Source organism: Macaca thibetana, chromosome 15 (genome assembly GCF_024542745.1).
Source record: "Macaca thibetana thibetana isolate TM-01 chromosome 15, ASM2454274v1, whole genome shotgun sequence".
In the NCBI taxonomy this organism is placed as follows: Eukaryota; Metazoa; Chordata; class Mammalia; order Primates; family Cercopithecidae; genus Macaca; species Macaca thibetana.
In genome coordinates, this window is record NC_065592.1 from 43,462,952 (window position 1) to 43,485,554 (window position 22,603).

The 22,603-nt window shown below is 44.3% G+C and overlaps 2 protein-coding genes across 3 annotated transcripts in view; one reads left to right on the forward strand and one right to left on the reverse strand.

Moving 5' to 3' along the window:
- The window catches only part of FRMPD1 (FERM and PDZ domain containing 1), a 108,465-nt gene extending 94,396 nt beyond the window's left edge, over positions 1 to 14,069 (reverse strand). Inside the window, exon 1 of one of the 2 annotated variants that reach the window (XM_050762064.1) lies at positions 14,028 to 14,069. The gene's annotated coding sequence lies outside the window, so the exon portion shown is untranslated. Of the gene's footprint in view, positions 1 to 5,201; positions 5,343 to 14,027 lie in introns of those variants that run through there. The other variant, XM_050762065.1, reaches the window with a different exon arrangement.
- The window catches only part of TOMM5 (translocase of outer mitochondrial membrane 5), a 495,867-nt gene that overhangs the window by 427,321 nt on the left and 45,943 nt on the right, over positions 1 to 22,603 (forward strand). The window lies entirely within an intron of this gene.

Sequence of the window (22,603 nt, forward strand, 5' to 3'; positions counted from 1 at the left end):
GCATCAGCCTCATGCTTCTGGCTTGACTCAAATCATTTCAGATCTCGGGAAAATCACAGGCTTTTGTCAATCCAGTACAGACCTGCATTAGGGCTAGGCTCTGTGAAAAGGGCTGTGGGCTATAAAGAAGAAGGACATTGTGCCGGCCCTCCCAAGGGCTTTCTGTGAGCTGTGGCCACATACACAAGTAACCGCACACAAAATCCTTCAAGGCTGACAGCAATGACTTCTCCATGAGAGGTACCAAGTATCAGGGGATAGTGAAATCCCTGGGATGAGGGGATCTGGAAGACAGCTTCCTAGGGGTGGTAGGATTTGAGCTTAGCCTTCAGGCATAGGCAGGACCACCAAGGCTAAAGCACACGCTAGACAGAGGGGCTAGACGGGGGAGCAAAGGCCTAGAGACCTGAGGCCAGGGGTATTAAGAGTGGGGGAGCTGGGCACGGGGGCTTATGCCTGTAATCCCAGCACTTTGGGAGGCTGAGGTAGGCAGATCACAAGGTCAGGAGTTCGAGACCAGCCTGGTTAATATGGTGAAACCCTGTCTCTATGGAAAAATACAAAAATTAGCCAGGCATGGTGGCAGGTGCCTGTAATCCCAGCTACTGAGGAGGTTGAGGCAGGAGAATTGCTTGAACCCGGGAGGCGGAGCTTGCAGTGAGCCAAGATCACACCACGGCACTCCAGCCTGGGTTACAGAGCAAGACTCTGTCTCAAAAAAACAAAAAAACAAACAAAAAAGAAAAGAAAAGAAAAAAAAAGAGTGGGGACAAGGAGCAGAGGAGGGGGTGTGAGAGAAAGGATGGAGGTAGCCCACCATGCCTGCTGGGCTGAAGCCTCGGGACTTCAGTATCCATACAGGGAAGACCCACTGAAAGGCTCTGAGGAGGAGCATGATGAGATCAGAGCCACACTTTACAGTATACAGCACCGAAGCCAGATGCTCAGAGAGAATGGAAAGATGGGGGCATATTTGAGAGAGATTTTGGAAGTAAAAATAACAGGGCTTGGTCGCTGTTACTTTACAGGGCAAGGTCACTTGGTTCTTACTGAGTAGATTTCAGTAAGGAGGGAACAAGGGAGATGGCACAGATGATTAGCCTCCCCTGCCGTAGTTTCCAGCTTGGGAGGAGGAGGGGATGATGGCTGAATGGTACCCCACAGCAAGCGGGCAGAGCCAGTACTTTCGTACCAGGGCTGGTGGCACCAGGGGCTCAGCTCCACTCCTGCTTTCCCTTTATGCATCAATGAGCACCTCTGGGGTCAGGGAAGGAGGGAGGGAAAGAGATCCTAAAGAAGGATCTACTGTGCAATGTCCCCAAAGCAGCAGCAGCAGCAGCAGCAGCAGCAGCAGCAGCAGCAGCAGCAGCAGCTCACCACACTATTCGGCCTGATCCTGCAAGTGAAAGTGCCGTGGGTGGTCATTTCTTCAAAATTCCTAAAATATATAATTCTGTATTGAAGGGGCAGAGAGCCTGCTCAGGAATCTCCCTGATAACTGTGAAGATAATACCTGCACACACAGCCTGTCTAGTTGTACATGCACCAAGCCCCTTCAGGCCTCCAGGCCTTAGCATTTGCTGTTCCTTCTGCCTGGAACAGTTTCTTCCTTCTCTCACCCTCAATTGAATTTTATTTGGTGCTTACTATATAACTGGCACTATTCTAAGTACTTTACATGTATCGACTCATTCAGTCCTCCAACAACCCTCTCAAGGAGGTACTGTTATTATCCCTAGTTTACAGATGAAAAAACTGAAGCTCAGTTTAAAGATTAAATAACCTGATAGTGTAACACATTTAGTTAGCCAAGGGGCAAGTATTCAATTCCAGGTGGTGTGGCCCCAGAGTCTGCATTCTCATACACAGAACTACCCTACCCTACCTCTTACAGATGCAGAGCTGCACTGACCCTCACCCAGCTCCAGGCAAGACTGGCTCCCTCTCTCCTGCGGCTCTCACTGGCTCAGATAGGCCTGCCCTGACCATCCTCCAATGGAGTCCCACTCCTACTACTTTCTCTCACATTTCCCCGCTTATTTTCTTCCCAGCCTTTGGCACACCCTGTAATTACCTTATTTATGTAATGACTTGTTCATTATTTTCTCCAACTAGAATATAAACTCCAGGAAGGCAGAGACCTTGCCTTTTGTTTCAATGTATTCTCGAGGTACCTAGAACAATTTTCTGGCAGACAGCAGGTGTTCTATGAATAACCATTGATTGAAAAAAAATGAAGGACAGTACCATAGATGCTACATGGTACTACACAGGGTCATAAGGTATTGCAATGTTATTCTTCACCTTCCTGTCCTCTTTTTTTTTTTTTTTTTTTTTAGAGATGGAGTCTCACTCTTCTGCCCAGGCTGGAGTGCAGTGGCATGATCATAGCTCACTGCAGTCTGAGTGAGGCTCAAGTGATCCTCCCACCTCAGCACCTCAGCCTCCCAAATAGCTGGGACCACAGGTGCACACCCACTACACCCAGCTAATTTGTAAATTTTTTGTAGAGATGGGGTCTCACTATGCTGCCCAGGTTGTGTCCTATTCTTTGAAACCATTGCAAATCTAAGACAGAAGGGAGCCATTACCCCGCTCCCAGCTATATGGACAAAGCTGATATATTTAGAGCTGTGTCTGACTGTCAAATCTGCACCCCCCACCCAACCAACCTGGGTTCTTGAGCACCATAGTGATAAGCTTGTGTGAGGCAGGGATTGAGACTTCTGATTAGCCTTCTGTGACCTCCCACCACCTAACAGTATTTACAGGGCATTGCCTGTTGTTGATGTTAGTATCTGATCTGAACACCCTCCAAATAACAAAAAGCCCCTGCCCCTTGAATCAGGAGGCACCTCGAGTACACATCACATTGTCACAAGAACTCTCTGCTGGTGGTGAGGTTCAAAACCAATGCACATGCTTAAATAAAAAGCACTATTTACTCCAATGGTGGCTTCAAACACTTATTCAGCTTGCCTATGAACCCTCTGATAAAAAGAATTTACTTTTATCCAACACCTATCACATGGAAACACCCTGTTAGACACTTTTACACATGATCTCATTTAATCTTGTGAGTTTGGAATTATTATTATTCCCCTTTCACAAATAAAAAAAGTGAGGCTCAGAGGTCCAATACTCCACAGCCAGCAAGGATTCCAGCCCAGGTTCAGAGTCTCCAGAGCCTCTTCCTGCTGCCCTTTCTCTGAAGTGCTCTGCCTTCTCTGTGCTTCCACCTGGCTCACTGTTCTCATCTGTCTCATGCTTTCCCAGCTCTCACCAGTTCCTTGCTCGTAGCAGCTCCTTGACCTACACATGGCCTTTCTATTCCTCACCACCTGTTGAAATCCTCTTCTTCCACCTTCCACTGTAAAGCCTTCTCCAATATCTCCAGTTGGAATTCACCCTCCTTAGTGTTCACAGGGATCCCAGGCGATAAAGCCCAGAATGAAGATCCTGTGGCACAAGCCTCTTTATTCCTCACCAGAACCTGAGCTCCTTGAGGGTAGGGCCTGTTGGTAATTTTCATGTTTGTGCCTCCCGAATGAGTAGTGAGAAAGTGCTTGCTGAACCAATAGAGAATGAAGAGGGAAAAGACTGGTGGCATTTGAATGCATCAGAGAGATAAAAGGCTCTGGACAAATTAGCTTCGAGGATGGGGTCTCATTCAGGAAAGGCAAACAAGTACCACAACTCTGCTCTGGTCACCAGGCACACCTTCACCAGCTCTCTGATTTCATAATGCTTGAAACTTAAAACCAGGATGTCGAGGAAGGACATAAAATCATAAAATCACTTCTGCGAGAATTCTTTCATGGTAACGCGTTTCACCCACACACTGGCAACACACTAATTGCAGCACAAGGGGAACAAGATATCGGGCAAAAGAATAAAGTTCTCCTTCTAGCATCACACAGTTAACTACCTCGTGCTTGTTTTGCTGTGGCTGTGCCAGAATGCGTCGGTCCTGGAAAATATGAACTTGGCTCCTTAACCGTATGCACACTCAACACCGACCAAAGGATGCCCGAAATTGTCTCGATTGGAAATCATCTCAACCATCATCTTAAACTAGAAACAAGTAGATGCTGGCCTCTAAGTCAGGACCCCTAGAACAGTGCATTTTTCCCCCCAAACAACCATTCTGAGGTTTTTACAAAAATAACCGACTCACAAACAGAAACGCTTCCTGATCTATAAGTCACTTTGAAAACAAATCATTATGTTGTTGAATATTTCATGATGGTCCAAAGCACTGAAGAAGGCGAGCTGAGCGTTCACCAATCCTCCCCATGCCTATTTTGGGACTTCCAAAGCAAACTGCAAATGCCTCCTTTATTTTCTAAACGCTCATTTGCAAGTGCTAGATGGATTCTTGGTGAAATATTGCCTCCACCCAAACTGACTAAATGCAGAGAACCGGAGGTTCCGCTTCTCCAGAGTTTACAGCTGAAAGAGACAGTGAACATCTAGTGAACACGACTTCCACCCTATTTCATAGGTGGCAAAAGCAGGGGGCACTTGCCCAAGGTCACACAGAAGGTGGGTGGATGGCAGAGGAGCCACCAGAAGCCAGAGTCTTGACTCCTAACCCTCGGAGTATCCCCTGCTCCCCGAGGCTGACTCAACGCCCCTCCTAAATCTCAGCCAAAGCTGCTGCAAGTTAGCGACGCGACCCCAAAGACTCACTTCCGTGGGTCATTCCTCTCCACCTGCCATGAGTTCTGGAGCTGAGACACTCAGGGATGCCCCTCTACTCAAAAAATAACAACACAGGCATTGGCACTGCAGCTGATCGTCCCTAGCGAACCCCTTCTGGTTCAGGTGTGGCCATCGAGGACGGGCAGGGAGGGTTGGTCTGAGGTCACTCAGAAAGTTGGCACTGGCCGCGGCCGCACCTGAACCCAGGTCTCTCCCCCTCCAGCGTTGCCGCTCTTTCCACTCACTACACCATGCAGATCTCGGAAACTTAAACACACATCGCTACTGTGCAAGCAGTTCACGGTGGCAGCTCCTTAGCTAGCCTACGGACGCGCCCCCGAGCCGGGCTTAGGGACACGAGGACCGGAGGCGGGCGCGGGTCACCCGGGACTGGTGGTGCAGGCGGAGGGCGGCGCGGAGGAAGCCTAGGCGCAGGCCCGGGGTGTGGGGACAGGCAGTCTCCCCAAAACTTTGCGGTGCCGGGACCCCTCCCTTACCTGCAGAGGAGGTGCCGCCCGCGCGGACAAGGACCTAGCGGGCTGACGCTCTCGAAGAGGGGCGGCCCCGCCCAGCGGCGGGCACGGTCGCGGCCAAGGCTCGGGCAGCAGCGCTGCTCGGGCTCGGCTCGGGCTCCGCCTCCCGCGCCGCGGCTGCAGCCGGAGGGGGTGGCCAGGCCGGGCCGCGCCCGCGCCCGCGCCGTCTGGCGGCGGCAGGTGCTGAGGCTGCAGCTGCGCGGCCGCCAGCTGCCGGCGCCGCGACCCCAGCCCCGGGGGAGGAGCCCCGCGCACAGCCTCCGCGGGCTCCCAGGTCCCGGCCCGCCGCAGTGGGCGGTCCCGCTCCCACCCGGGCCCTGCCTCCGCCGCCTGCCTCAGCTCACCGCCGGGGCACGCAGCGTCCGCTGAGTACCCAGGGGGAGACTGAGGCTGGAAGAGGAAAGGGACTCCCCAAGGTCACCCAGACCCGTGGGGTTGGGCCAGAACTGGAACCCCGAAGAGTTCCCAAAACGACCCTCTTCTCACGCCTCGCTTCCGCCAGGAAGAGCCCCACCTATGGGGAACCCTGAGGGACGGAGATGACTCTGACTCGCCCCCTGACCCCCATGCCCTGCAGGTGTTCGGCTGAAGAGAGAGGGAAAGCGTGGGCCCACGTTAGGCACTGTGGACCACCGCCGCTGCCTCCCTAAACTCCTTCCGCGCTGGGAAACCGTTCTCCCAGCTTTCCTCGGCCCTCTCCAGTCACTCTCTCGGTCTCCTTGAGGGTTCCTCAAACCAGAAGCTCTAAAATGCTGGAACGCCCTGGGACTCTGCACTCAGCCCTTTTCTGACCCCCTGAGCCATCTCGTCCACTCCCCTGGTTCTGGTCCTACCCTACCACCTCTCTGACCATTATACCCAAATCCGTGTGTCTATGCACGAACTATTTTCTGTGCTGAACTCTACTGAACACCTACTAGGTCCATATCCTGCATTAGACACTGGAGATACAATACACCTTTAATAAAGCAGTCCCTGTCCTCAAGGAATGTACAGTCTAGGACTATTAAAATACAGTCCAGTTCCTGTAACAATAGCCAGATCCCATAGGGCCAAGGGCACCACATAGGCCTGCACTGACAAAGTGAAGGCCTCCTGGAGGGGACATGCTCTAAATGGAAACCTGAAAGGCCAGTGGAATTGGCCAATGAAAGGGAGGAGTGTGGAGAGAGCCTTTTAGGTTGAGACCACAGGAACAAAGACCCCAAGATGAGAGAGATCCCACAGAGGGAGTGGCAGGAGTTGAGACATAAAGCAGGGGAGTGAGCAGGGGCCAATTCCTGGTCAAGGAGTTTGCACCGTGTTCTCAGTGCACTGGCAGGTTCATGGGAGCAATTCTAAGTAGGGATGAGGCACCACCAGATTGGGATGTTAAATCATTCTGGGGATGGTGCACAGGCAGATGTTAACAAGTGCATCCTTCATCCAAGGGCAGTAGGGGGAGACTAGCAGCACTTTGGAGCCAAAGTCTGGATGAAAGCAGGTGCTCCTCCTCTGTGACCTTCATTTCCAAATCCAGGAGTCCATCCAGAAACTCCTGAGTGGCTCCATCGCTGAAAGACCTCCTACGTAACTGCACCCAAAGCTCCCTTTTCTCTCAGTGCCCCAGCCCTCTGCCACCCAGATCCACGGGCTGAGTGAGCCTTTTGCTTTCCTCAGGGGTCTTTGCACTAGATGTAGTATACAAAGTTCTGCCCCAGGAGACAGAAGAGCCATGAGGGTGGAAGAATCTGAAGCCATAGTGGGAATAAAGAAAACTTTTTAAAAATCAAGTATTCTGTCTCTCTGAATTATTTCTTACAATTGCATGTGAATCTACAATTTTCTCAAAATAAAGTTTAATTTTAAAAATTAGTTTGTAGATAAATATTAATCATCAAATTACTCTCTCCAAGGCAGTTAAACACCAAAAAGCATAGCACTTGTCAGAAAGTAAGATAAGAACTGTTCTCCTGTCCAGTGAGCACAAATGTTCCCCATGGAATTTTGCCCTGTCCCCCTCCATTTCCTAGCTACCTGCGTCAGTGTCAGCCTCTCTAGGTGCTGGACCCAGGCCCTGACCCCGCTCTCCTCAGATTCTCATTCTGGTCCCTCTTGCCCCTCAGCCTCTTTTGCCATTGCCCTCATGCCCCTCCTTGGCCTCTTTTCTCCCTTCACTCTCACAGAGCAATTCTATCAGCTGTATGGTTTCAGCCAAACCTTCTGTCTTCCAAACCCAGAGACACAACTGCCTGCTGGACATCGCCTAAATGTCCCTCAGGTGCCCCAGTCTCAACAGAGCCAAAATCAAATCCACATCTTTCCCCCAAATTACCCCTTCTGCATTGCTTCTCTATCTCAACTGGTAGCAGCACTTCCTTCCTCTGGGCACCTCAACTAGAAACCAAAGGGACAGTCTAGACTCTTCCCTCTTCCTGGCCTTCATACTCTACTGGCCACTAAGTCCAATCAGCTCTGTCTCCTTAACTTCTCTTACACATGTCTCCTCCCCCTCATCCTGCTGCCCTTGCCTTCGTTGGAGCCTCACCATTTCTTGCCAAGGCTGTAGTAACCGCCTCCAGTCTTTCCTATTTTCATCCTCCACATACTGCCAGTGATCTTTTTCAACCACAGACCTGACCAGTGACTCTCCTGCTGAAGACACCTCCATTGTTCCTTCTTGATCATGCAGCAAAGTCTTAACTCCTTAGCATCACATGAGTCCACAGTGATCCTATTACCCCTGTGGCCCCATCTCTACCTCCCCCCACACCTGCACACCAAACACCTTATGTTCCTAGGGTACCTTATGTAATAAGAGGCACATAACATAGTGTTAAAAAAAAATGTAGTCTTGAGTCAAACTGCCTAGGTTCAAATCCCAGTGCTGCTGCTTTTTAACCTATGTAATTTTGGAAAAGTTCCATTACCTCTCAGTTCTTGGTTTTTTCCCTTTGCAAAGGGAGCATAATAACAATGCCTAAAACCTAGGAGTGTTCTAAAAAATAAGAGTTCCTGGAGATGAAACAGCATTCATTACTTGCTACCCAGCACTATTAAGAATGCATCTAATCATTGTATGCAGTAAGGATTACTCTACTTATTTTACAGAGAAAGAAACTGAGGCTCCAAGAAGTAAAGTTGCTTGGCCAAGATTCCACAGCTTTAAAATAGCTGCACTGGGCTTCATGTGAAATTCTAAATCCTATACTGCTAAATACTTTACATAAGCTATTATTGCCCTCTGGGAGGCTTCCTTGTTTTTCTAGCCTTTAACCCAACCTGCTGGACAAACTTTTCTTCTTCCTTTAAATCCTGGTCAAAAATATCTTGTCCTCCATGAACTCTTCTCAGTCCTTGCTTTGAGCCTCTGCTATACTTATGTACAGCATACAGCAAATTAAGCACCCAGCACACCCATTACAATGATTTGTTTACATGTCTGTCTTCTTGAGACCTTCTTGAGAAAGACAATGTCTTATTTATTTTTGCCTTCCCATAATTCCATAAATATTTATTGAATGAATGAATAAATCAACAAATAAAATATATATGTTTCTCAAGTTTTACCCTAACAGCTGTCATTTGGATATAGATTACTTTTAATCTCTGTTTTTGTCACTCGGAAGAGTCATGTTTGGTGAGGGGATAGCATCAAATGATCTAATATTAATATAGAACAAGATATAGCAAGAATGAAATTTCTCATATTGCTATGTGGTTGTGCCTTGTCCCTCTCTGATGTCTCTCTTTTTTTAGTGACACTATGTCATAGCCCATAATGACAAGCTATGTTGCATCCTAATGAGACTTCCTGACTCAAACATCTGAGATTCGAATTTATTTCCCATAAGTACCATTTCAGCTAAAAGTTTGCTTTCTCTATGGCAACGATTATGCCATTTGTCATCTGCTAAGTGCCCATACCTTACCCTTACCTGTATTAATCTCCTTTGCCCTCAAATACTTCTGAGACCTGACTTAATAGTTGGCTTTTCTATACAACTTCCTTCTTAGAATGCCTAACTCTTCCTGACTTCATATCTATTGTTCCCAAAATAGAATCATTTACTGCTTCAAATTTCAGCTTTACTGTCTGCAGTGACTTAAGACAAGTTTCTGTTCTTCTTCAGAATGATCAAATTCCATATGGTTTTAAAAAAAAAAAACAAAACCCTGACCCTGTCATTTTCTATGGAGTAGTGTTTTTAAATGTTAAGTGTTTTAGATGTTAGAAATATTTATTTTGTTTACCAGAACACAAGTAAATTGGCAATTTTAATGCTTCCAGATCAAATTGATGAGAAGCAGTATGGGTGAAAGAAAGAACACTGTATGGGAAGCAGAGGGGAAAAGAGCTATAGGAGTGCTCTGCCACCGCACCCGAGTCCTCTCACTCTTCAAGTCTCAGCAGAATGGAGGAATGGGACCAGAATGACCTTCCAGGTCTCTTTCAGATCAAAAACTACATGATTCCTTAATGGGCCTCTAAGTGGTTATTCATTCATTCAGTCAACATTGTTGAGTGCCTACTACAGACTTAAGACTTCTGAAGTGAATCCACAGTGGATAGGGGATGAAATGGTTTGGTGAAGAGAGTGTTATTACACCACATAAACTGATTGTATGTTCTTAATATTCAAGGTCTTATGCAGAAATATAATGAGACAGTTACATCAAGGCTTGGGTGAGCCACGACTCAGGGACTATAGGAGTACTAGGGTTATTAAAAACAGCCCTATCTGATATCTATGCCAGTACTTCTGCTGAGCTACTTGTAGAAAAGCAGTGCCCTAGAGTTCTGGACCCTAGTTCTGTCCCTGTCTTGCTATGTAGCTATGAGAAAGTCGCATCACCTCTCTGAGCTATACTTTACTCCTCTATAAGAAGTGGCAATTATACCTGATGACAACCAATGTACCCTGAGCTCTAAACCAAATGATTCTTTGAGATTAAGGAAGCTGAAGTGTTAACAGTCACGAAGAGAGGTACTGCTCTTGGCAAAAGAAATTGGGTGATTATCATGAGGATTATATTACCTCTTAAGGACAATTAGATTGTTGCTCTACGGAGAGAAAATTTGACATAAAAACAATATGTTCTTACTCCCAAGATTCGAGGACACCAAAGCAGACATTCACTGCTCACTTCTTAAAAACGAATTGTCCAATTCACTGCATAATACTAAGAATAGGGAGTTGAGCTAGCAAGTTCATTATCTGTGTACTGGTGAAGAGAGATAAGTCTCCCAACACCCTCCAAAACTTGCTTGACTGCTTATCACAGTCATTCTCCCAAAAATGATCTATTTTTACCTTTTTTAAATGGTAGGGCAGGAGGATGGAAAACACATCTCATTTCTGGATTGCTTCCTTAGCTCTCATCTAAGCCTCGTCTGCTTATATTTCTTTTCCTGTTCCTAATTGCATTCTCTGCTCCTTGATAAAACTGGTATTCCAATCTATTGCTAATGTAATGGACATAACAACTCAGTTAGAAACAGAGGATGGCAATAAGATATTTGTATAGAATTGGGAATGATTATCACAAGTTTTAAAAAATATTCAAGCTCTTTATGTCTCTTGTCAGATGAATTTTTATCTCATTCCTCAAGTGATAAATCTTTCAGTGTTTTGAGAGACAGTTTGAAAAGATAGGACTAGGTTCAGCATCCATTACTCTTGCCTTTTTATCTCTTTTTAAAATTCTCTCTCTCTCTCTCTCTTTTTTTTTTTTTTTTCCTGCTGGCTCAGCTCCTGGGAGATCAGCTCCCCAGAAGAAGGCACGTCTTGAGGTTGTGGTCAGCGTCGAGTGTGGCCCTACCCTGGTCTTGACAACTACATCTGGCCACTTCCCAAAGGCTTCATTCTGCTTTGCATCTGCTGGGTGACTGCAAGTCCCCAGTGCCACTGTGCTCCCCACAGCCCCCAGGGGCAGATGCCACCCTCTCTAACACTATTCTTTTCACCTCTTTACTTTTGCATAGCACTTTTCAGTTTGCAAAACACCAAACACAGCAATCATCTCATTTGATTCTCTCAACAGCTCCTTGAGTTATGCAAGACACACATGACAATCCCCACTTTACAGATGAAACTGAGGCAAGCTCAGAGAATTCAAGTGACTGGTATGAAGTCACAGAGTTGGCAAATGGGATTCAGATTCAGGTTTATCTGGGAAACAGAGCTCTACTGTTGGGGAGGAAAGATGGCTGCAATAGAACTGTGTTATAGAGAAACTTCCTAAATCACCTTAGCATGCCTACCCAGGGGGCTTCTCTGAAGATGGGGGGCCTGCCTCCTGAGCCCCTCTCTCACCCAGCTCCCTGCTGAGGGGACCCAAATTGTGAGCCATCCAGTGAATGGGGCATAGGACACTGTTGCCTATAGCCAGAGCCCAAAGGAGATTCCACACACACAATCCTAGTGCAGGACTGGCAAAGGGCAGTGTCGCTGCCACACTGTCCACAATTGCAAGAAGGACAAAGGCCCAGGAGCTGGGAAGTAGTCGGCCTCGCTAGTGAGTCTGCAGTAAAGGCTTTCAATCCTGGGCTACCTGAGGGGCCCAGCTGACCCCAGCTGAGCAGGGCCCCTCGACAGGTGAGGAAGAACTGTCCCTGCCCGCTTCCTGCACATAGCTCTGCGGGAAGACCCCTGACTCTGTCAACACCTGCCGCTATAGAACGGAATGTCACGGGTGGGCCAAACTATCCCCTGAGGGTCACGCCTAGCCCGCACAGCATCTTTATGTGGGTTGGAAAAAAGCTTCCCCCCTCAGACACCTTTGTGAAAATGAGAAAATATGCTTCCTTCTTCGGGCCGATGTAGCTCCACACCAGGGTACACAGTTCAGCAAGTGGATATTAGCCCCTGTTAATCCTCTCCACCAGATGCCCTTGCAATAAACAAACTACACAATGGCACACAGCAGCCCAACCCCACTCTACTAATTCTGGGAGTGTCCAAAGATCCTAAAAGCCTCTTCCACCTCACCTCAGCCTGGTGGACCCAGCCAGGTAGCTTTGTTCACCACCAGGCCACTGGAGAAGCATCCTTCTTTCCTTTCATGATCGCTGAACTATGGTACCCAAGAAGCCACAAAAGCCCAACCTGCCCAGGCGTTGATGGAAGTAGCCAAAGCAGATCAGAGATTATTTAAGGGGAGTCAATAGCTTGAAGGAGCACAATCAAGACGAATAACTAAAAGAGATGAATCACATTGAGATCAATTTAATAGAAGAAAAACTAACTTTTTAGAACCAAAAATGTAAGGAGATTCAAGTAGAGGTTAGAAAGAAACGATCAAAATGAGGAAAAATGGTTTTTGAAAGTTAGACACACAATCTTTTAAATTTTCAATTGTGGAAATGAAAAATGTAATGAACACCACTGAAAACTGATTTAATGATGAGTACCAAGCCAAAAATAAAAAGAAATAGAAATTATGAGTCAGAGGATTTTCAAACATTGATGAAATATCTAGAAGATATGCAAATAATAGTACCAAATGGAGCAGAAGAAAAATAACAAAGGAACAAAGCAATAACCAAAAAATAACAGAAAAAAAGACTAAGCCCATAGTCTTGAATTATCAGATCAAATTTATGCACTTGAATTACCTATACATTAAATGTATGGACTTGAGTTATCAGGTAAAAAAGACTCTAATTTCTACACTGTATTAATTTTAAAACACACACCTAGAACTTCCAGTCCCAGGCATTTCACTGAAAGGGGTAAAATGTCAGGAGCAGTAGACTGGAGTAAGATATTTATGTATGGTTTAATACCTGAGCAACAACTTTAAAAACTACACAGAGAGATACACTCAAAATTACTTTAGATAAATCAAAGTAGCATTCTTAAAAAAGCCCAAGTAGCCCACAGGGAGACAGGAAAAAGAAAAACGAGGAGTGAGAAATGGGGAACAAACAGATGGGAGAGAAGACTTCCAAGAGTTTCCCCTGTGCAGAAAGAAAACAAATAACAACATAGCAGAGTTAAGTTCTAACATTTTAATAACTATATTAAGTGTAAATAATCTAAATACACCAATCAAAAGACAAAGATTGGCAGAATGGATATTTAAAAATATATCCTGGTGACATTTCTGAACTCCAAGAATAAGGAGTAAATGTCATGAGCTTCCAGGCAATGTGAATAGCTTACCGAAGGAGGAAAAAGAGCCCTCTGGAATTATGGATCCCACAAATAGTCCTTGCCACATTTTATTGAGACCTAATATTTGTTAGGCACTGTTCTAAGCAGTTTATCTCTTTTTAATAACCCTATGGGTTATATATTAATACCCCCACTTTATAAATGAGAAAACCAAGGCTAAATGCTCCCCTGGTCACTCAACTAGTAAGAGCTTGGATTCAAATCCAAGAAATCTAGTGAAAGAAACATTTAAATAAGTCCAAGTCAGCTACCTGAAGGGGAGAAGGATGATAGAGCTTCCAGGCAGAGAGAACAGCTTATGGGAAGGCTCTAAGGATGGAAAGGAACACCTATTAGATGCTATGTATTTTTAATATACTAACACAAAAACTCCAACAAGCAAGTATCATGTGTCTTTTTTGCAGATGAAGATACTCTGCATGGTTAAGTAACCTGCTCAAGATCATCCAGATAGCTGGTGTTGGTGATGGAGTCAGAATTTAAATCTGGTTCTGCTACCCTCCTCTGTTCTGTCAACAGGTGAAAACAGCTTTTGGAGCATATTTCCCGTGGTGATTGTCTTTCTCACCCCAATAGTTTTGCTGTAGTGATCCAGAAATTTAAAATTTAAAGAGCAAAGGACCTGTCCTACCTTTCTAGGTTATTTTGGTCAAGCCTGCTCTGGGTCCGAGAGATCTTCACCTATAAAACATAGAATTGGACTATGTCAGTGTTTTTCCAACTTTGGTAGAAAAGAGACCAGTAGAATCCTTTATTTAACTCAAATCCTACTAAACAGAAGCCTCTTGTAGAGGACAGGTATAAGCAGAGTAAACCTGAATGAAAGTAACTGGGGGATGTCGGGGAGGCACTAGACTAATCTGGACCCCCTCCAGCTAACACATTCCCTAAATTCTGGAAACAGTGCATGGACAGTCTCCAGACACAGGGGAAAATCTTGGAAGGTTTCTCTCCTATCTTAGGTGTAGGATAGGGAGAGGGAGGGATGATCTAGATTTTCTTAAAAACAAGGCTTTATTCATGTTTTGTTACTATGTACCATGTACTGCAACACTGTGTTTCAGCCTATTCTTTGAATCAGGGGGGGATGTCCTGGAAAGGATCTGGGCTGTGGAGTCAGATGTAGCTTGAATGCCAGCTCTTGTTAGCTTTATGACCTTGGACAACTAATGTAACCTCTTGGTTTTCTCATCCTAACACACAGATAATACTGACCTTGAAGGGTGTTGTGATAATTAAATTAACCAGTAAGGATAAAGCACCTAGTACAGGATCTGGGGTGTTGCAGGCATTCAATAAATGGCAGCTATTGTTATACATTTTGAAACTCCCAGCTCTTGACAGTTTAAGTCTGCCTTTTCTTTTGCAATTGGTGGAGTTTGGGTCTTTCTTTCATCCTTTTTTCCTTTCATTTTGTTTTATGCAAACTGACTGGTATTAAGAGACATGATACTTCTTGCAAAGGAAGTTTCCATAAAAATCACATGGTCTGTAATCCCAGCACTTTGGGAGGCTGTGGTGGCAGATCACGTCAGCTCAGGAGTCCAAGATCAGTCTGGGTAACATGGCAAAACCCAGTCTCTACCAAAAATACAAAAACAAGCTAGGCCTGGTAGTGCGCTCCTGTAGTCCCAGTTACTCGGGTGGCTGAGGTGAGAGGATGGCTTGAGCCCAGGAGGACAAGGCTGCAGTGAGCCCAGATTTTACTGGGCTCCATTGCACTCCACCCGGGGTAACAGAGCAAGACCCTGTCTCTAAATAAATAAGTAAATAAATAAATAACATGGTGACTTATGAAAAACCATGTACTTATTAATGCCACTGAAGACATTATGTATTATTATCATAATCTGGATCCCGATTAATGACCAGTACACATCCTGGTTAACCTGAAACCAAAGAGCAAATACTCACAAAATAATTCATTGTTAAAACATATTTTTTTTCCAAAATAAAGGATGATTTTATGAGTCTACTATTGACAAAGATAACCTTACTTCACAGACTTCCTGTCTTAAAATAAGTAATGTCTTGTGCATCATTATGTAGTTGAAGGCAAAGCCTGAACTTCCAAAGCCTAGGAGGCCTAAGAGTACGCTTTACTGAAGGCTAAAATCATGGCAGATTTCCTATAATGGACCATGAATTCCTGCCACCTCCCATGAAGCCTAATGGGAGAACATTTCAGAGCATATGGTACTTTGTCAACTGATACTAATGTGTCCATTAGTGCAGCTCCAGAGGGAATTTCAGTCTGTGCCTAGAGAATGGTCACTTGGGGAAAAGAAACAGCTACTTATAACCCCTTCTTCTCCCATAACTCTGTCCTCGGTTCAGCCACCCCTCCTCCTTCAGCCCTACCAGGAAGAGGCATAGAATAGGGGTATGCCATTAATGGTATTTGTGTTACCTACACTGAACCATAATCCCTTAACACGCACCACCTTGATGTCCTTTGGAGCCCTTATGCAGACAATATCTCATTTGACCTTCATAATACTCCTAAGTGAAGCATCGTTATCCAATTTCACAGTTGAGGAAAACAGGAACACACAGCAGTTAGACCATTTGCTTGAGGCCAGAGGTAAGTGACAGAGCTATGCTTGGCCCCAGTGCTGTGCCCCAAACTCATGCTGGCTGTATAGAGGCATCTACTTGGCCTGAATGGGTTCTATGAATTGTTTTGCAAGGTGTGGCCCAAATTAAGTATATGCAATTCTATTCACTCATTCAAGTAAAATTGACTGGGAGCTTATGGGTAAGGCACTGTGCTAAGTGAGGTGGGATAGTGTCCTGGGAAGTGCATGGACCCTGGAGTCATCCAGCCCATGGATGTATGGACATCCTGGCCTTAGTAAGTGCTCATAAAATGCTAGTTACTTTTACTGAGAGGTGTTATGGAGGATCCAGAGATGAATCAGACATGGTCCTGACCTTCAAAAAGCTCTACTAGGAGACATAATGTATGTCTTCAAATAACTGTGATAGGAGGAGAATGTGCTTTTTATCATGAGAGGTACAGAAAACTTCTAGGGCCAAACTATGGGTTGAGGTGTCCTGCAGAGCCACAGCAAATTCCCAGGGTTACAATGGGATATTTAATTTTTCAAGGGAAACATGGCGACACCCAGAATCTACTGGACATGTGCAAACTGCTGGCTCCAGGCAGTTCTCAGATCATGTTACATTCCTATGACATCATATCTTTGCAAAGCTGAGTTTTCGTTAGTCCCTGTAATAAAAAAAAGTCGCTGTAAAAAAAAACCCAATAAAAAGTTGGATTTTTTTTGCACAAAACCCAACATGGAACAGGAAATGCGTCCAACCTGATGCAAGGTTTGAGAAGTTGTACAGCATCCAACAGGCACACACATCCCTTTAGTAACCTACTGTGGTTATTTTAAAATTAAATAAAAATATAATATTTAAAATGTATGTGCACTTTCTTTCAAACAACTACTGAATTATTAGGACTTCAATGCTTATTAAGTTGTTTGGATCTAACTACTTAATATATGGAACTGTTACACATTTATTTTTACCTGGGGGTGCTATGAAAAATTACTGTGGGCACCATGAAACGAGAAAGCTGGGGAACCTCTGCTCTCAGGGCTTTCATAGCAGGAAGTCACTTTGAGAGGGGAGAGCTGGAACTGTGAAGATCAGGATAGACTTTGAGGAAGAAGTACAGCCAACATTGGAAGCAGGTACTTTACCAAAGTAGGGGTGCTAGAACACATTATAACTGTTTGAAATGGCTCTCCCCTGGGAGCACCCAAGATCTTACTAAGTGGGGAACTTGCAGAATTTTTAGTAAGCCCATCAGTTGAAAAGGCCTTATTTTCTTATCAATTTTGAAGGGTAAAGGATTTAGAAAATAACTCCCATGAGGTTGCAAGCAGGAGACATCCTTGACTTTTTGCACCATGGTCCCAAGATAAGACCCCCTCTCTTTGTGATGATACACAAACAAAAGTTGTTTAAGACATCAAAGATTTACTAAATGGAATCAGTTCCTGAAAGTCTGTGGGCAGAGTTTTATAATCAGGTGGGCAGCCACCTCCCTGACATTATCAGGCTGCTCTCCGGGCCACAGAGACATGGACTGCTCATAACACAAGTCCTTTCATTAAAAACCATAAACCAGGCCAGACGCAGTGGCTCACACCTGTATTCCCAGCACTTTGGGAGGCCGAAGCAGGCAGATCACTTAAGATCAGGAGTTCAAGACCAGCCTGGCCAACATGGTGAAACCTGTCTCTACTAAAAATACAAAAATTATCCAGGTGTGGTAGCAGGCACCTGTTATCCCATCTACTTGGGAAGCTGAGGCAAAAGAATCGCTTGAACCTGGGAGGCAGAGGTTGCACTGTGCGCCGAGATCACACCAATGCACTCCAGGCTGGATGACAGAGCAAGACTCTGTCTCCAAAAAAAAAAAAGAAAGAAAGAGAAAGAAAAGCATACACCATTTTCCTTTGAAATCAGAATTAAAATCCCACAGTTGTTGTGGGTTATTCAAAAGGTAACACCCAATGATCTCTTTTCTCTCTTGGCACACCTTTTTCACTCACTATCAGCACAACCATTTGTCCTTGTGTAGCATTTTACACTTCTCAATGCACCTTCTCACCTAGCATGCCCTTCTACCCTCACAATCATTCTGAAAGGCAGAGAGGACAGATGATATAGATCCTGTCTTACAGATGAGCAATGCTGGGCCTGGAGAGATTAAGTGATGGCCCTGCAACTTTTCTAGTCTAAGTTTATGCTAAGTGAAAGAAGCCAGACTCAAAAACTACATTCTCTATGATTCCATTTATTTAACAAAGGCAAAACAATAGGGACAGAAAACAGATTGGTGCTTGCTTGCCAGGGTATAGGGGTTAGCAGAAGGGTTGACCACGAAGAAGCAAGGGGGAATTTTGGGGACTGATGGAACTATTCTGTATCTCTATGGTGGTGGTGGTTACATAACTGTGTATGTTTATCAAAACTCACAGAACTGTGTACTAAAAAGGGTGAATTTTATTAAATGCAGTTTCGATTTCTAAAATTGAGAAAACATCAAACCAGTTCAAAAAAGGGGGAGTCAGAATGTCTAATGAGGAATTAAATTGAATGCCAACTTCTGGGCAATACTAATCTCCACCTCCGTTTCCGCTAGAAAATATCGACTAAATTCTATGTTGAACATTAACGGTATATAAAATGGCTCTCTTTAGAGGGGACTTACAAAGAAATTTTGAGTGCTTTCTTCAAGGTTAGTGCAAGCTTAAAAGAGAGGCTACCCATAGGGGACAGCCAATACATGGACAATGCAGTTCATTTTCAATGCAAATTAAAATGAATTCTCATTTCTCCACTGTCATAATGGCAATTTCAATGGTATCTGAAGAGTGAGAATGAGTCAAAAGACAATGGATCAATGTCTTCAAAATTCTGAGGGAACTGTTTTCCACCTAAAATTTCATAGCCAGCCAAACAATTGGTCAAGTGGAGGACATAATAAAGATATTTTCATACTTTAAAAATCTCCAGAACAATAAGAACACATGCACACAGAGAGGGGAACAACACACACCACGGCCTGTTGGGGGGGTTGGGGGTGAGGGGAGGGAACTTAGAGGGTGGGTCAATAGGTGCAGCAAACCACCATGGCACATGTATACCTATGTAACACACCTGCATGTTCTGCACATGGATCTCTTTTTTTAAAACAAAAAGAAGAAAAAAAAAGTCTCCAAAATTTTACCTTCCACATATCTTGTCTTAGGAAACAACTGCAAGAGCTTCTGTAAAAAATTGAGAGTAAACCAAGAAGGAAAAAAGACATGGGTTTCAGAAAACAGAAGTGCAAAATAGAGGAGAGTCGGAGGGAAGTGGGAAGCAGCAGGACAAGAGCCGTGCATTGCAGCAGGGCTGGAAAACAACCATTCCAGATTAGCACAGGAAGGACTATGAGAAGGAAGTTTGCAGGGCGGGGGGCGTGGAAAGAACCACTGGTGTGTTTAAGCAGAAATCCAAATGTTGATAGGTACATCATATACATTTTGGGACACTTTGGGAAAACTAGTAATAAATACAGAGAAAATTAAACAAATGAGAAAAACACGCTAGAGAAATTACACCAAGAAAAGCTAAGGATTGTAAAAGAAAAGCTAAAGGTTGTATAAGACATGTACTTCTTGGCATAGCAGTGAAGGAAATGTGCAAAGTCATAATAAGTAAACACTGGCTATCAACTGAACAACAACAACAACAAAAGCAGTTAAATCTGGGGATTGATGAAGGTGGGAACTGGGGAGACAGTACAAGAACTAAGAGCTCATCCTACCATAGTAGGAAATACATTTCTATTATTTCTATAGGTAATGTTTAAAATTGATAAATTAATATATAATAGTATAAGCATATGATTTAGAAATGTGGAGGCAAATAAAATAGAAAAGAGAATAATTGAGTGTGGTTCCCTCTGGGGAGAAGAACAAGGTGTTAGAGAGAGATGGGGCAGAAGACTGCCATTTCTTTTTAAATACTGTTGTTAAACACCTCTATTATGGTGGGAACATTTATACTACAGAAATGTGTAAAAACTCCAACTCAGGGCTTCTTCTTTTATTTATTTCTTTATTTAGAGACAGGGTCTCACTCTGTCACTCAGGCTAGAGTACAGTGATGTGATTATGACTCACTGCAGCCTCAACCTCCCAAGCTCAAGTGATCCTTCCACCTCAGTCTCCCAAGCAGCTGCGACTACAGGTGCATGCCACCATGCCCAACTAATTTATTTGTTTGTTTGGTTGTAGAGACGGGGTCCTGCTATGTTACCCAGGCTGGTCTTGAACTCCTGGACTCAAGCAATCCTCTTGCCTTGGCCTCCCACAGTGCTGGGAATACAGGCGTGAGCCACTGCACCAGGCTGCCTTTTTTCTTTCCCAGAGACCTAGTTTACAGCACACCACTGGTTCTCACTGGTTTCTTTTATAGAAGTATTACTTGGATACAAATAAAACTATTTTAAAAATAGGATAGGCTGGGGCGGTGGCTTATGCCTGTAATCCCAGCACTTTGGGAGGCGGAGACAGGCAGATCACGAGGTCAGGAGATCGAGACCATCCTGCCTAACATGGTGAAACCCCGTCTCTACTAAAAATAAAAAAAAATAAAAAATTAGCCAGGCGTGGTGGCAGGCGCCTGTAGTCCCAGCTACTCGGGAGGCTGAGGCAGGAGAATGGCGTGAACCCAGGAGGCCGAGCTTGCAGTAAGCCAAGATCGCGCCACTGAACTCCAGCCTGGGCGACGAGCAAGACTCCGTCTCAAGAATAAATAAATAAATAAATAAATAAATAAATAAATAAATAAATATAAAAATAGGATGGTATTGCCCAGTTGTTATGAAGGCTTAAGAAAAAGAACTTTCTCATACATTGCAAGTGAAAGTGAAAGTTGTTACACATTTCTGGAAAGAAATTTAACTATATGCATTAGAAGCATTTTAAAAATAGGCCAGGAGCAGTGGCTCACACTTGCAATCCCAGCATTTTGGAAGACCGAAGCGGGCAGATCACTTGAGGTCAAGAGTTCGAGACCAGCCTGGCCAACATGGTAAAACCACCATCTCTACTAAAAATACAAAAATTAGCCAGGCATGGTGGCAGGTGTCTGTAATCCCAGCTACTTGGGAGGCTGAGGCAGGAGAATTGCTTGAATCCGGGAGCAGAGGTTGCAGTGAGCCAAGATCATGATCATGCCACTGCACTCCTGCCTGGGAGACAGAGTGAGACTCCATCTAAGAAAAAAAGAAAAGAAAAAAAAAATACATATATATATAGAAAGAAATATATGTATATATTTTTATATATAAAAGAAAATACATATACATTACACATCAGAAATTTATCTTCAGGAAATTTGTGGGGATTTTTTTAACCTGTCTAGCATCCTTCCCTTTGAGAACTCATCCCTTTCTTACTCAATACTAATCTTGCTTATCTATGTGATTTTAGGGTAGCTGACCCCACCCACAAGGTGCACTAAGGACTCAGTCTTGGCTAATTATAGTACTCCAGCCCTGGCTATAATGATTGGTTCAAGGATGGCGTGTGACCCAGGCTGGGCCAATCAGTGTTTCCTTGAGACTTTTGCAGGAGCTGTCACAAAAAGTGTTTTTTCTCCAGAATGGTGAGTTATGAAGACTACATAAGCTTGCAGCTGCCAGTGACGACCTTTACCACTTTGTGGAGAGAGAGCCTGCCTGCGAATAAAACCTACACAGAAGAGAGGAAAACTGAGATAGAGAAGGAGAAAGCTACAGCACTTGATGGCATTGCTTGAGCACTTGAATCCAGCCATCCCTGAAGCCAGTGTATTCCTGAATTTATCAGGTATTACCACAGTAAATTCCATTTCTGTTTAAAATAGTTTAACTTGGTTTTCTGATAATGAACAGCCTAAAGAGCTCTAATACAGAAAACACCATGAATAGGTCCAGTGATTTGTTAACAAGAATGTTCATCAACATATTGAACAGAATATTAGGAAATTGAATACAGGTTCAACAATAGGATACTGTTAAATTATGGTACATCCATTAAGTGGCACAATAAATGCCTTATTGTAGAAGAATAACTAATGACATGGAAAAATGTTCCCAATATATTTTTGACTAAAAAAAGTAGGTTTAAATAGATGTGTTAAATAATCCCATTATTGTACATACCGTTTAGCCCATCCATGTACATAAAGACATTAGATACTGGCATGACCAGTAATTTTTCTTATTTTTATGACCAGTATATGTATTGTAATGAACATGTATTACTTCTGTTGTCAGGAAAAAAATCATTAAAATTATTATCTTAACTTTTACTCAAGTTAGTATAAAGAAACACGGAGGCCAGGCACAGTGGCTCATGTCTATAATCCCACTACTTTAGAGAGGTCGAGGTAGGAGGATCACTTGAGGCCAGGAATTTGAGACCAGCCTGGGTGACATAGCAAGACCCTATTTCTGCAAATAATTTAAATATTAGCTGGGTCTGGTGGCATGCACCTGCAGTCCCAGCTGCTCAGGAGGCTAAGGCAGGAGGATTGCTTGAGCCCAGGAGGTCGAGGCTGCAGTGAGCTATGATCATGCCACTGCACTCTAGTCTGGGTGACAGAGCAAGGCCTTGTCTCTGAAAAAAGAAAAAGAAGAAAGAAATA